The 14987-nt window shown below is 47.0% G+C and overlaps 1 protein-coding gene across 7 annotated transcripts in view; it reads left to right on the plus strand.

The window, feature by feature from the left end:
• Positions 1-14987, plus strand: part of LOC135903419 (tyrosine-protein phosphatase non-receptor type 11-like) — a 256113-nt gene that overhangs the window by 219452 nt on the left and 21674 nt on the right. The gene's annotated exons all lie outside the window — the stretch shown is intronic.

Here is a 14987-nt window from a genome sequence, read left to right on the forward strand (position 1 = left end):
TATAATTAATCTCACTCAAAATGAGTCAAACATGCCTACTCATTTGCAATGCACAAGCTTAAACCCTCTCAAGCCGTGCACATGCAGCCTGAGTCAATGTTGATACTGTTAACCAAAAGTCAGGGCTAGTACCATGGAGTTTGTGCGCCCACTACTGGCAATCTTGAACTGAAATGTAAGCAGGTAGGACGAAGGAAGCTGCTTTTATAGTTCAGTTCTGGCGTTAGCGATTTGAAATCAACTACACTTCGTATTGCATGGCACGTACACAATAAGCAGCAAGTGGCGACATAGCGCTGTGCCAACATCTGTACGTCACCGTACCCGTAGGCTGCCGGTCGCATTCACTATGTAGATAGGTGGGTCTGTGCATGTTGTTGTACTGACACATTTCTCAATTCCAAAGATTCGCTGTTTACCTCTGCGTCAAATGGGAAACAAGAGACAGTGCATTAGGTATACAGCAGCATAAAAAACTGTCTCGCTCCATTATACCAACGGTGTCAGCGATGGCATCCGCGTTTTCGTGGGAGAACAACACAGCCTATAAATGAGCGCTCATGTCAAGCACAGTTTGATCTAATAATGCTTTATGGCACTCGCAAACTGCAAATGTGATGGAGTTAAGGAAAAGCGAGAATCGGTAATAAATTAACAGCCCATAATATATGTATCTGTATCACAGTTGCCGTCATTTAAGTGGTTCAACGCTTATACTGATTCGTCTCAGGGTGGAACAAGATGGCATATATGCGCAGAAATGTATGCTTTGCTACGTTTTGACAATATTTCATATCAACAATGCATCTTTTCCACAATATTTGACGCTGACAGCAATCTGTGGCTGTAGATGTCGATGTAAACATGTGCACCGCTTTGATAAATCCGACGCGGAAGGCTGCGCTCGAAGAACTCTTGAACATGCGAAATGTCTAAATGATGTGTAAAAAAAAAAAATACAAAGAGCGAGCTCCAATTGCAGAAATCGCGGACAACGAACTCCAAGGCAGCCGTGTTGGCAAACGGAACTTGGTGTGCCTTTATTGGCCGCACTGTTTGCACGACAGTGCACTCAGGCCTCCTCATCTGGTAGTCAGCGAGTGCTACATGGTTTCCAGGAACAACATACTGCCCCGGAGAAGCCATTAATAATTATTCACCATCCACAAGACACACAACCGACGTGCACTCAACATGGCTGCAGGATGGCAAATCAACTGGCGAATGCCCTGGGACCCTCCCAAAAGGTTTCCAGCGGCATGTGGCAGAGGGCAGCACGGGAAAATGAACAAGGTGAATTCTCAGGGATTCCGGCTAGTCTGGAAATACTCGGGGAAAACTTGATGAATTTGTGCTTTTATCAGGAAAAGTAGCTGTAATTTTATTGAAAGGGAACAAAATTAACGGTATTGCTGGCTCAAATAGCAGAGATGAATCGTAACAAATCGTTATTGACACCATGTCATCGGCTGGAGGAGTAGGCTTGAGTCATCGGCTGGAGGCGGATGTAGTCAACAGCCGACTTTCCGGACGGCTTTGCGGCACCACCACATACATCACAGAGCCAGTGTTAAGTACATTTGAATTTTCAGTCGCATGAAGCCTTTGCCATACCATTTTTCAGACTTTTGGCTGTGAGTGAAGGTCCGAAGTGGCATTAATCAAGGCCACCACCGCCATATTTTTCATTACCTCACTACCTCTAACCGGCGCTGTGTCACGCAGATCCGCTGGCAGCCGTAGCCACCTCCACGGCAACGCTAGGCCTAACTTTCGCCGCTGTAAGCAATGACACTGACTCCGCCTTTGTGCTCTTCGCGATTGGCTTCGAAGCTCGGAAAGTACAGTGCGTTGCCTAATGCTGGTTCCCGAACGTCATCTTTGCCTCAATACACCAATGTTACGCTGTGAAGCATAACAAGCATGGGAAGGGGCAATTGTCACGGGACACAGTATGTATTCTTTAGTTCTAGACACGTGCACCCGCCATCTCTTTTCACAGTATGAGCACCGATATGCCTAATAAGTATACTGGCAGGCCTTCAGAGCTTTTTCGGATGTTCCCGTGGCGCTTTCAGCCCTTAATGGCAGTAAAAGACATGCATTCCTTTTTTTCAAACTACCATATTTTTCGGAAGTTCTCGCAGCCCCCAGAGGATGCTTCAAATGGCCTGTGGGGTGAACGTGCAGTGGAAGGGGAAGGAGAACAGAACGGAACAACGCATTGAATGAATGGCAAATGAGGCGTGCCGCCACTTCTTTCAAGAAGCTTCAGCTTAAAAAACAAACTGCTGGTTGACGCCGAGATGCAGGCGTCCCTTATCCAAACCAAAATAAACTCTTTAAAGCCGTGAAACACAACACTGAGGCATCATGCGTGGGCTGGGAGTATGTTAGGACAGTTCAGGTTGACTAACCAGCTGTTGAGAGAGATTCTCACTTGTGACAAAGTTTGGGCCTCATACCAATGAGCTTGCTATCAGTTGATAGAAATAGCTCATATTCGAAAATATTTGCTTCTGTATGCATCTCCTTTTTATTCGTATAAACCCCTCCTTTGTTTTCTTTTTGAATAAAATGAACACTACTTTTTACTATTCAAACTGGATTAAGTTCTTTTTTTTCATTTAACATTTTTTTATAGAGTGACAGCATCAGCTGACATAAAACAAAGCTCTGTGTCACACAGGGAACTTTGCAGAGGCACTCGGGAAAACCTGGCAAACTAGGGGAATTTGGAAATGCCAACTTAGACACCCTGACATTGCACACATTTTTGAATTGAATGCTGAGATACAGGCTCTGTTGTCTGCTTGGTTGAACACTGGTGCATGTGGCTGCTTTTTTTGGTTCAGCTCTCGCTTTCATGGGAGATCTAAAAGCATTTTCACAGCACTGGGTCATGAATGTCATCACTGTCTGACATGATGGATAAAAAAAGATGATGGGGGCTTCTTGTGCCAAAACCACTTTCTGATTATGAGGCACAGCGTAGTGGGAGACTCCGGAAATTTCAACCACCTGGGGTTTTTTTAACGTGCACCTAAATCTAAGTACACGGGCGTTTCACATTTCGCCCCCATCGAAATGCGGCCGCCGTGGCCAGGATTCGACATGATGGATTATCTAACAAGACTGACAGGACTGGACCGCTGTGGTAGTGCCCACAGCGAATTTCTATGTGCCGGACAATATTCTGGTTGTGTTGAAACATTATCAGAGAAGCAAGGGAGTTCAGGCATCACTAGATGCCTTCACATTACATCAATTTATTACATTATTCACATTACGTTACATGAATTATTGAATTACATGAATTACATCACATTCTGTAATTGAAACTCTGTAAGCCATGATGCCAAAAATTACCTGTAAAATGCGAACCCTACTTGATACAGCATGCTCTTTCTGTGGTTGCAGTTGACGAAGGCAGTTTTGCACTTTTACAAGAAGGTGAAAAATGCTATTTCGGCAGTTTTTAGTATGTGAAAAGACATTCCTTTGACTAAGGTTAAAGCAAGAGCAATATAATTGTGTAAAAGAATGAATCTAGAACGTGTCTTGAAAGGCGTCAAAAAAAGCAAGAATGGTGTCTGTAAATATTTTTTTGTGGTAACAAGATGTAGCTCTTAGAGTAATAATTGGTAGAAAGCTGTCACCTTGTACAGTAGAACCTCGTTCATACTTTTTGGTAAAAAAACGCAATGAAACATACTAAGTAAGAAAACAAAATCCAAAGTAACTAAAAAAAATTTAGACTCGCCTGTACTTGACATCTACATAAGGCGAATCGTTGCACACGATGCACGAGATGCCAACGCGCATCGAGCTGGTTGGGCTTCGGTGACCCGAGACACATTTTGTTGTTTTCCTATTGCGCAGTGATTAAAGACGGGGAAGGGAAACCAAAACGAAATCGGGCTGGTGGGTGACACCGAATGCTGCCAAAGCAAAACGTGACGCTCACATCGCGCCGCCTGCAGCGAGGAATGGCGGCGGGTTTTGATTATCGCCTACTAAAAGCATGCAGTATGCAACCAATGGCACTACACCCCACGTGCTGTAACACAGACAGGTGAAAATGCTTATCGTGATAGGTTTGGCGGCAATAGCTGTGAATGTTAGCAGTGTGTTCAATGGGGCTGGTTGGTTCATCTTTACAATAAGAACAGGAACAGCGCAACACAGGACGAGATAGCCAACAAGTGCTCTGTCCTGTTTACTCGCTCGTCCTGTGTTGCGCTGTTTCTGTTCTTATTCTAAAGCTGTGAATGTGCCATGCGACGACTTGGGTCGGCGAATTGCTGGTACCGGAATGAGAAACAATGCACACAGGCGTTTTCACGTGAGATGGATGGGTGGGTATTGCCGGAAAGCTGATGGAGTGGATCGCTACTGTTTTCAATACCATGCGCCTCGCACCTTTTTTTCTTGTTTACGTGGGATCTAGTGGTCAGAAAACATACGATCGCGGCCTGCAGCAGGGAATGGCGGTGCGTTTGGGTGATCACCTATTAAAAGTGCTGCAGAAGTAGCGCCAGCATCTTATGCACAATAACTTTAGACGACAAGTCCCATACTTAGTAGGTGTTGGGCACTTTAGCCACGTGCTCGTGTCAGTCGCAGAAGCATTCAGAGAAAGCACAGGAAAAGGTTCCAGACATGTAGCTGGTACAAGCACCACCATTAACAAGAATATTGCAATCATTCCTTATATACATGGGTTCTCCCACAGACTGAAAAATATTGCACGAAACAGTGACATAAACCTTGTTTGTTTTTTTCACCACCTAACAAGTTAGTAAGCCTGTGCGTGAAGACAAGGGATCACTAACTCTCATATGTGAAAAAAAAAGCTTAAAAACAAATTCATTGAACGTGCTACATCTGTAGTATGTCACATTCCCCTCACTTGTGGTGTGAGCTACATTGGTCAAACTGGGAAATGTGTAAATGGTAGATTATGGGAGCACAGTAACAAAGTAAAGAATGTGGCAGCAGATGGTTTCCTTGCCCTCCGTTATCAGATATGCAACTGCCAACTGAAATTAAAAGAAGCTGTTATTATGAGCAGAAGCAAATGCGAAATGACACGCTTGGTTATGAAAGCAAGAAACATAGCATTTGGCGATGCATGTGTCAGAAATCCATCCATTTCACTGTCAACGAAAGAGCTAAAATATCTTTGTGCAAGGTGAACACATGCATTCCTTCGGTAATCAGTGTGGCTTCTAAAGTGTCTGCTTGTGATTGCTCCCGTGTTGTTTATGTTGACTGAGCAATGTACACATGTCCTATGGCGTATTGAGTGGTATAAGCATGGCTGTAGAATTTGAAATAAACCTATTGTTAGAAATTAGAACTTTGTGTTGTCTGATGTGCCTTTCTGTGTGTCCGGTCGTTTCACCTACGCTACAACAAAGTAGAAGATGCCATACCATACCCATATCGCTACCCTCATCGACCTTGTTCTTTGTTTTTCTCTGTTGCGCTGGGCCGTTAGTTGCCGCAGGTGACCATTTGACCATGTTATACATAACAGCAATTAAATTCTGACTCGATTGTATTGTGTAAACTTTGTACTGTATTGAAGCCCAGCTTAAAAATTATACCGAACCCATGCACTGTGAAATTCGATGTTAGCGAAGCTTGCTGTGCTGTTTACTTCGATTGAAGATAATTAGCAGTGATGTTGACGGCAAATGTTTATTTTCTTCAATCTCTAGTCCAATAGGAGAGCAATAAGTTAATGTTAAGTGTTACCTTGCATGTACCACTGTTTATCTGCATAGTACACAGAACACTCAGGGAGGTGTGCTTGCTTTTTGGCATTGTTGTATGCCATTGTTCATTACCTCTGAGAGGGTTGAGAATTTTCATTGCCTCGCATGACATATCGCTTCATGGCAGAAGTGTTAAGGTTTATTTTAATTATGGAGCTGTACATGCTGAAACTACAATCTCATTATGTGGCATGCCGTAGTGGTGGACTCCGGATTAATTTTGACTGCCTTAACATGCTTTGTTTAACAAGCACGTTAAGCTATGTACACGAGCATTTTCATGAAATAGCGTTAAGGAGCCCGCATCGCACAAAATCTGGTGTTGGCGTCCGGCGTCTACGTTAGACGTAATTTCAGCGAAAAGAATTTTGAACCAAATTCTGTACCATGCATACCCAACTACTCCTCTACCACCAAAGTTGCTCATACCCTGTCTTTCATTCTTTACAAAGTTATTCCTCGGAATTTTGAGAATGGCAGCCCACAAACAAATGTAATTGGAAAAAACACTGACAGCGCATAGCCTTTATGTTAGCTCTTCTCAGGCTGAAATATTAGAAGTGCAAAACAATAACAGGAGATCGACCCACGCAAGAGGCTGCGTTTCTACCAGAAAGCTTGCCTTCGTGCATAGCGTTCGCAGCCAGCATTTCCTGGTAAACATTACGGTTACATAAGCTCAGGGTGTCTACCAACTGGGAAAACAGGGAATTCTCAGGGATTTTGAGTAGTCTGGGAAAACTCAAGGAAAACTGGGGGAATTTGCGCTTCTATCAGGGAAAATTAGCTGTAATTTTATTGAAAGGGAACGGACGTCCCGGTAATGCTGGCTCGAGTAACGGAGAGGAATCGTAACGAATAGTCTTTGATGCCGCGTCGTTGGCTGGAAAAGTTGCCAGAGTACAGTCAACGAGCAACTTTCTGGACGGATGACTTCGCAGCACCACCAAGTACCCCATAGGGTCAATGTATAAGAACGTCCAAAATTTCAGACACAAGAACCCTTCGCCGTCCGATTTTCCGGACTTCTTGCCGTGATCGCAGGTCCTAAACGGCATTAATAAAAGCCACAACCACTGCCATTTTGATAAATTCGCCACCTCGAACCGGCACACTCGCACGCAGATCTGCTGGCAGCCGTAGCCACCACTGCGGCAATGCTAGGCTTAGCTGCTTCGATGTTCGGTATTAAGCATCTCTCCGTTCTGTGCCGTGTTTTTCATTGAAAGAATTTGCCACTGTCAGCAATGGCACCGACACCGCCTTTGTGGTCCTCGCGATTGGCTTTGGAAAGCACGGCGTGCTGCATAATGCTGGTTCCCGAAAGTCATCTTTGCCTCATTACAGCAATGTTATGATGTGAAGCATAACAAGTGCAGGAAGGGGCAACTATTACGGGACCCAGTATGTATTCCTTAATTATGCACACATGCACGGGTCATTTCCTGTCACAGTACAAGTGCCGATATGCCTAATAAGTGTACTGGCAGGCCTTCATAGGTTTTTCGGACGTGCCTGTGGCGATTTGAGCCACCAAGGGCTATAAAAGACATGCATTCATTTTTTCGGACGCATTCGCAGCCCCTAGGGAGTCCGAAAAATCGGACGCAGACTGTACAACTGTCAAAGAAGATGCTTCAAATAGTCCGTGTGGCGAATGCGCAGCCGAAGGAGAACAAGAAGACAAAAAACGTACACTGTTAGATATGGAGCTGTTTCCTGCGATTACTTCCCCAGACCACATCGGATTGCAGCACAGCTAATTGAGGAATGCAGAAGCAGGAAAGCGCATTCCAGAGAAGCGGCCGAGCAAACAAGTTTAAGGCAACAAGTTCACGTGCCAACAAGTTCGTGCGTCGCCGGGATTAGAAGGGGGCCTCGTACAATGGAGCTCAATCGTCCCCCTTCGGCTTTGAAGAAGGCATCTGCTACCGCTGCGAAGCCGAGCCACCGGGTGCAGGTGGGCCCTTGTGCAATGAAGCAGGAGCGCCCCCCCTCCTTCTCCAGCCTAGAAGAAGTGGATTGCCAGTCTGCGAGGCAAGACCGCAGAGAGCCGCCAGGTGCGACACGGGCGCCTACCATTGGCTGAAAGTGGCGTCATCGGAGCGGACTCTCCCATTGGTGAAACATGACGTGACTTACAGTGCTCGAAGGGTTTATAAGAAGCCTTCCAGAGAGACCTGAGGATTCTGGGACATGCCCTGATTCCCTGATTCACCTCTCTCGAACTTCTTGCCGCGGGCCGCAGCGTCCGAGTTGCTGCCGGCCCGTAATGACTGTACGAATGTTACTTGTCGCTCACCTCTCTGTAAATAATGTAGAATAAATCCCTCCCAAGTTTGGGGTTTTCATCCCGAAGTTCCGTCCTTCAACCCCTACATCTGGTGGCAGCGGTGGGATCGCCTCCGAATGCATCAGCTGGTGGCAGCGCTACGGATAAACCTTCGTCATGAGAGATCCTAAGGAACCGGGAAGAGCGAAGAAGAGAGAGCCTTCGTCGAAAGAGGTCCGAAGAAACTGGGAGTTGCGAAGAAGGAGCGAGCCTTCGACCCAGGGAGTCCGGAGGAACCGGGAGCAGCGGACGAATGAACCGGATGGCAGGGTGCTGCAACCGTAAGTGAGCGTGTGGTTTTTTTTCCTTATGATTCGCCAGACTCAAAGGTTGTGTGTTCAATTTTGATAGTTCTGGGAATCGGGAGTTTGTTGCATTGTGTCTTTGCACAAATTAATTAAGGAAAACAGTTTTAACCACCTGTCGGGGCAGCTGCCATGGATCTTAGAAGGTTGACGAGGTTAGATTTGTTGTTGGTGTGCGACGATTTGGGAGTTGAGGCGGACGAACGGATGGAAACGCCAGCTATCATAAAGGCGATTAATGATAGTGGCAATGATGACAAAAGCATTGAGCTTGCTTGGGAAGTGATACAGGAGCCACGGGAGCGTGTGCGTCGTGTACGTTTGCGGGAGCGTCGTGAACTTAAGAGTGAGAGTAAGCGTGAACAACACGAGAAGGAACGGAAGCATGAGCTTCAAGAACTTACTCTTAGGTGTCAGCGTCACGAACGTGAGAAGGCACGCGAACGTGAGAATCAACGTAAGCTTGAGCGAGAGCAAAAGTATGAGAGAGAGAAGGCAGCACTGATCAAAGAGATACAGTATTGTGATCAGTTATTGGCACAGAGACAACGGCTGTCTGAGAATTCTGTAGGTAGTACAGAGCGAAAGAATGAGGAAGCATCTAGCAGATTTTCGCCAGAAGCCGACGAAAAGAGTAGTGCCTGTGAGATTGGCTGCAGATTCATAAGTGAAGGGAAAAGGCTAGCTGCTAACGATGCCTTAGTGGCAACAGAGGCCGTTAAAGGCCGCAGTGAGAGCGACGAGGTGCTGTGCCAACAGATGACTGTAGAGACAGCTAGGCCAGCTGCGAACAAATTGGCACAGTTACCGCGTGTGTGCGTCGCTGGTGATGTTAGCGAAGTTGCTAGCGAAGAAAAGGGTACTTCTGACCAGACAGAAGCGAGCACCCATGTAGAGCCAGATGTGCGTGCAGAAGTGAAGTGCGAGCTGGACGATGCAGTTGAGAATAGCTCTCGGGGTGGCGAGCTCCGTAGCTCACGAGAGAACAACTGCATTGTTCAGGGATCGGTGCGGCTCTCCGCCTGTCTAGATGGCCTAGATAGGGATGATTCAGTTGTTAATCATTCTGACTGTGCGCGTGAGACAGCGATCGATACCGACGGGCTGTGTGCCGATGCACAGCGTGAGCTGGGCAATGTAGCAGAGGGCAGTTCGCAAGAGTGCGAGTTGTCTAACTCGAGTAAAGCCTGCTGCATTGTGCCAGAGTCGGTTGGGCTGTCCGCCAGTCGAGGCAAAGTGAGAGTAGATTTAAATGTAAATCACTCAGACTGTGCGGGTAAGAGACCGATCCGGGCCGACGAAATGTGTACCGGCCAGCACGAGGCACGAGAAGGCGACATGAAGGCGAGTGCAAAGAGAAAGCGCCGTAAAAAGAAGCGCGGTAAAGACCGAAAGTCGGTAATTAATGTAGCGCCGCCAAAGATGGCGAGAAACCCAAAAGGGCAGGGCGCGAGGAAGAAGGTGCGGTCGTCTAGGACGATGTTGACGCATCCAGAATGGTCGAGCCACCGGTCAAAGGGGGACCGCGAAGAATGTTCTGCACGGACGCGGACAAAGGGCACGAGGCTGTTAAACTCCTCGTCGTTCCGTAGTTCTTTTCATAGCTCAGCGTGCAGTTCGAAGAAACGCAAGGTGGCAGGACGAGACCAGGTGGGGAGTAGCGACGCGGTCAATCGAGTTTGTGTTGAAAGCGGGGCGCGAGGACGCAAATTGGCAGGAGACCGTAACGTCTTGGGGGTGCTGATAGTTAGTCAGCCCTTTTGTTGTCTCTCGGCAGCCAGAGTAGCTTTCAAGCCGCGACCACCTCGGGGAAGGCTCAGAGTATGAGTCAGACATAAGCGTTTGAAAAGGGAGGCCAAGAGAGCTTCCGTAGAAATGAATTATTTTGATTTATTTTTGAGCATCAGAAAATTTCGCGATTTGAGACTAGAGTTTCTTTCAAGGTGTAAGGTTTGAGCTTTGTTTATGTTTTCGTTCGAGAAGCTCAAGATTTGAAAGACGCGTTTGTGTAAACATGTAGTCTCGCGAGATGCTCATTAATAAGTAGATAGGCTTTTTTTTTGTGTATTTGTGTGTGTGAGTAACCTGAGGGTCAAGGTTATTGTTGAGAGGCCTATCGTAACGCGCGTGTGTTTTATTTAACCTTCTTTCTTTTTAAGTGTTGAATTTTCTAAGGTTAAGCGCGTAGATTTTCAGTGAGTGCATGATTTGCACGGAGAAGCGTTCTTAGTTCCATTAGCGCGTGTCCTGTGTGGACGGAAGGAAGCAGATTTATGACTGGGTTGCTCGTGTGTGTTGAGGGCAGCCGTATTCTGACTTCTCTTATAAGTACGCGTGGAACGAGTTATCAAAAGACGCATTAGTTTGAGGGATCTGCGGAGTGTGTAAGTCCCGCAAGTTTAATTGTTCGTTTATGTCACGTGTCCTGTAGGACTTTCAGGAAAGAAACGTGAGTAAGCGTAATGAAGAGTTTGCCTACAACGCAAGTACGCGTTTTGTTTAGTGACCAAGAAGGCTAGTGCGCTTGTGATTTCGTACTTGTGAGGTTGACCAGATTGTTCAGTGGCACCAATACGTGCGATAAGTACGCCACTGCGATAGATTGGAAACATGCTGTTCGTGTAGTTAGTCCACTTAAGTTATGTTCGGCTGTTTTCATTTGTTGTTTGCATCGTCAACGACCCTTTTGTTTTGCAACAACAATAGTACTCTGGTCTTGTCGGCAATCGAGGAGAAATGGATAGCTGTTTGGAAGGGTGGTTGGAACTGTTTTGTCAAAATTGGGGAACTAAAAGATCAGGGTTGATTTTGACTCAGTAATAGCCTGGCGAGTCAGGGGTGAAGAGCCTGCGCTTACGCGTGGTGCAGCGCTGTGTTGTTTGGTTTGTTTGACGTATGTTCTCCAGGGCCCAGGATCCCGAGGGTTGTCAAACGAGGCTCGACCCCAGTACCCTGCAGCTTCTTTCAGCGTTCCTCATGGCCAGCGAATTGAGTTCACTGGCCATTCAGAACAACCGGGGCGAGGACGAGCTGTTAGATATGGAGCTGTTTCCTGCGATTACTTCCCCAGACCACATCGGATTGCAGCACAGCTAATTGAGGAATGCAGAAGCAGGAAAGCGCATTCCAGAGAAGCGGCCGAGCAAACAAGTTTAAGGCAACAAGTTCACGTGCCAACAAGTTCGTGCGTCGCCGGGATTAGAAGGGGGCCTCGTACAATGGAGCTCAATCGTCCCCCTTCGGCTTTGAAGAAGGCATCTGCTACCGCTGCGAAGCCGAGCCACCGGGTGCAGGTGGGCCCTTGTGCAATGAAGCAGGAGCGCCCCCCCTCCTTCTCCAGCCTAGAAGAAGTGGATTGCCAGTCTGCGAGGCAAGACCGCAGAGAGCCGCCAGGTGCGACACGGGCGCCTACCATTGGCTGAAAGTGGCGTCATCGGAGCGGACTCTCCCATTGGTGAAACATGACGTGACTTACAGTGCTCGAAGGGTTTATAAGAAGCCTTCCAGAGAGACCTGAGGATTCTGGGACATGCCCTGATTCCCTGATTCACCTCTCTCGAACTTCTTGCCGCGGGCCGCAGCGTCCGAGTTGCTGCCGGCCCGTAATGACTGTACGAATGTTACTTGTCGCTCACCTCTCTGTAAATAATGTAGAATAAATCCCTCCCAAGTTTGGGGTTTTCATCCCGAAGTTCCGTCCTTCAACCCCTACAACACATTGAGAAATGGACGGGAAAGGAAGCATGCTGCCGTTTTCTTGAAAGAGCTTGCACTCTACAAGCAAAGTGTTGGCTGATGCCGAGATGCAGATGTCCGTCATCCAAGCAAAAAAAAAATATCTTTAAAACAGTGAAACATAACACTGAAGCATTGTGCGTGGGCTGAGAGTTTGTCAGGGCAGTTGAGGTTGACTTACCAGTTGTTGCGAGAGATTCTCACTTGTGATAAATAAAGTTTGGGCCTCAAACCACTTAGCCCCCGCAGGGGCGTCTGCGTCAGCGGCCGTTTGGTGCGTTGTGACACCACGTACCCGAGCACACGAGAGTTGGACCCTCCCGCATCTAACCGTGCGCGGCTTAGCCGTGTCTGGGTAAAGGGGGATTCTGGGGGTTGAGCCGATGCCTGGCGTTTGGACCTTTAAGGCCCACCGGCAGAGGCAACACACCTCTTTGGCCTCTGCTTCACGTAGACGGCACCCCCGGACTGACCTATCCGGGGGAAATCGGCAGTCGCCTCTTCCTGTCTCTTTCTCCTCGAATCTTCGTCTTTCTCGCTCACTTTTTGATCTTTCCTGTCTTCTTCTCTTTTCCATTACTTCCTTCTCCACGGCGGCAAGGGTTAACCTTGTGTGGCTATCCTACCTTGGGTACACCATATTGGGTTATAGTGATGGCATACGGCTGACATCGTGCAGGCTTGAACACAAGCCCTGCCGCGTTCCCTTGTTGGGCTCCGAGGTGGGCGGTCGGCGCTGTTGCCGAACATATACATTTTCTATGGCAGCACAAACCTCTATCGTCTATGATCGGCGTCTGAAAAGATGCCGCACCGAAGTACCATTTCATTTCTCCTTTCGGAGCAACGCTCCATCCTTCCCTAAGTACTATGTAGTACACAGCGAAAGCAACATGCCAGTAAGAAAACTCTCTCCGTTCCTAGTAGCCAAATGCCTGAAAGAAAAAATGGGACCGACATACAAAGCCTCCAAAATGTCTAGTGGGGACCTCCTCCTAGAACTAAATGATAAAGATCAAGCAGAGAAGTTCTCTGACCGTACCAGTATTGGCGACGCGACAGTGACAGTTTCAGCTCACAGAACACTTAATACCACCAGGGGAGTGATTTCTGAAGAAGATTTTGTTGGTTTGAGCATTGAGGAACTCCTTGAGGGTTTCCGAGAACAAAATGTGACAAAGGTACAAAGAGTAGTAATCTGCAGAAACGACCAAGAAATCCCCACCAAACATGTTATACTCACCTTCAGAACAAGCGTAATGCCTACTTCACTCTATGCAGGTTATGTTAAAGTCAATGTAAGACCATATATCCCAAACCCCAGACGATGTTTCAAGTGTCAAAGGTTCGGACATGCTTCACATGCATGCCGAGGCCAAGCAACCTGTGCTAAATGCAGCTCAAGTGATCACCAATCTGACAACTGCACCTCTTCGCCACATTGTGTTAACTGTAAAGGAGATCATCCAGCTTACTAGCGGTCTTGCCCATGCTGGAAAAAGGAAGTCACTGCACTAACTGTAAAAGAAAAAATATCGTTCTTTGAAGCCAGAAAGTGGCTATCATATCTTCCGCGAAGAGGTTATGCTGATGTGACGCAGGCGGGGGCAGCGTCACAAAGGCCTCCGGAGTCCTCCGAGCCCACGCGCAGTGGTGCCGCAGTGACTCCTCCTGCTCCCGTGGTGGAAGCAGTCAGTACTGCTCCACCCTCTTCGATGGCCCTGCAGACACCAGTCCCGCAGGGCCATAAAATCAAACGAACCCCTAGGCCCGAGGCACGTGTCTCAGCGCCTAACTCTCGGTCCTCCAGCGCCTCAGAGAGAGCGATGGAGGTGGACACAAAAACCCCAGTGTCATTGACACCGAAGGACAAGCGCTCTCTCGAGTGTGATAAGAGGGACAAAATCCCAATAACAACTCAAAATAAGAAAAAGTTAACCTAAAGGTTATCGTTCATTTGTATTAGCCTTTTTAAATCCATGTCACCTATACCTCACCTCTTAATTTTTCCGTAGTGCCATTTCTTATCTTTCCATTTTAAGATGGCTTTTATTATCCACTGGAATTGTAGAGGGCTTTCACGCAACTTAGGTGACATTAAAGACATGTTAAGTAACTTCTCTCCTGTGGCCCTGTGTTTACAGGAAACAAACCTAGGCGAAAAACACAAAAACATTTTAAGAGGTTTCACTGTTGTACGGCGCGACCGTACTCAGGCAAACTGGCTGTCAGGTGGTGTAGCCATTGTTCTGCCAGGCGGTATAGCAGCCAGAGAAGTTCCCATTACCACTCACATAGAAGCCGTTGCTGTCACCATTTTATCTCATAAAACTATCACCATTTGTTCAATGTACATTCCACCACATTCACATTTTACCGTAAGAGATCTAGAGATAATTTTAGACCAGCTACCTGAACCATTTTTAATAGGCGGTGATTTTAATTCACATAACACATTGTGGGGTAGTAAAACTACTGACACCAGGGGCCAAACACTTGAAGATTTTATTCTAACAAACAACATATGCCTTTTAAACACTGTTGCGGCAACTTACTATTGCCCAAGCACAGGAGCAATGGCTTGCCTAGATCTGTCACTGTGCTCTCCATCTCTTTTTGGCGATTTTCAGTGGAGTACTATTGAGAACCCCTATGGTAGTGACCATATGCCTGTTATCATAAAAAGAACATCTCCTTTTCCTACCATCCCGCTGAGGCCACCCCTTTGGAAACTCCATCTAGCAGACTGGCCTCTCTTTACTGAAAAGACCACTCTGGATAACATATCAGATGAGCTAACAATAGACGAAATGAATGAGAAGATTACCGCCT

This window comes from Dermacentor albipictus, chromosome 2, assembly GCF_038994185.2.
Source record: "Dermacentor albipictus isolate Rhodes 1998 colony chromosome 2, USDA_Dalb.pri_finalv2, whole genome shotgun sequence".
In the NCBI taxonomy this organism is placed as follows: Eukaryota; Metazoa; Arthropoda; class Arachnida; order Ixodida; family Ixodidae; genus Dermacentor; species Dermacentor albipictus.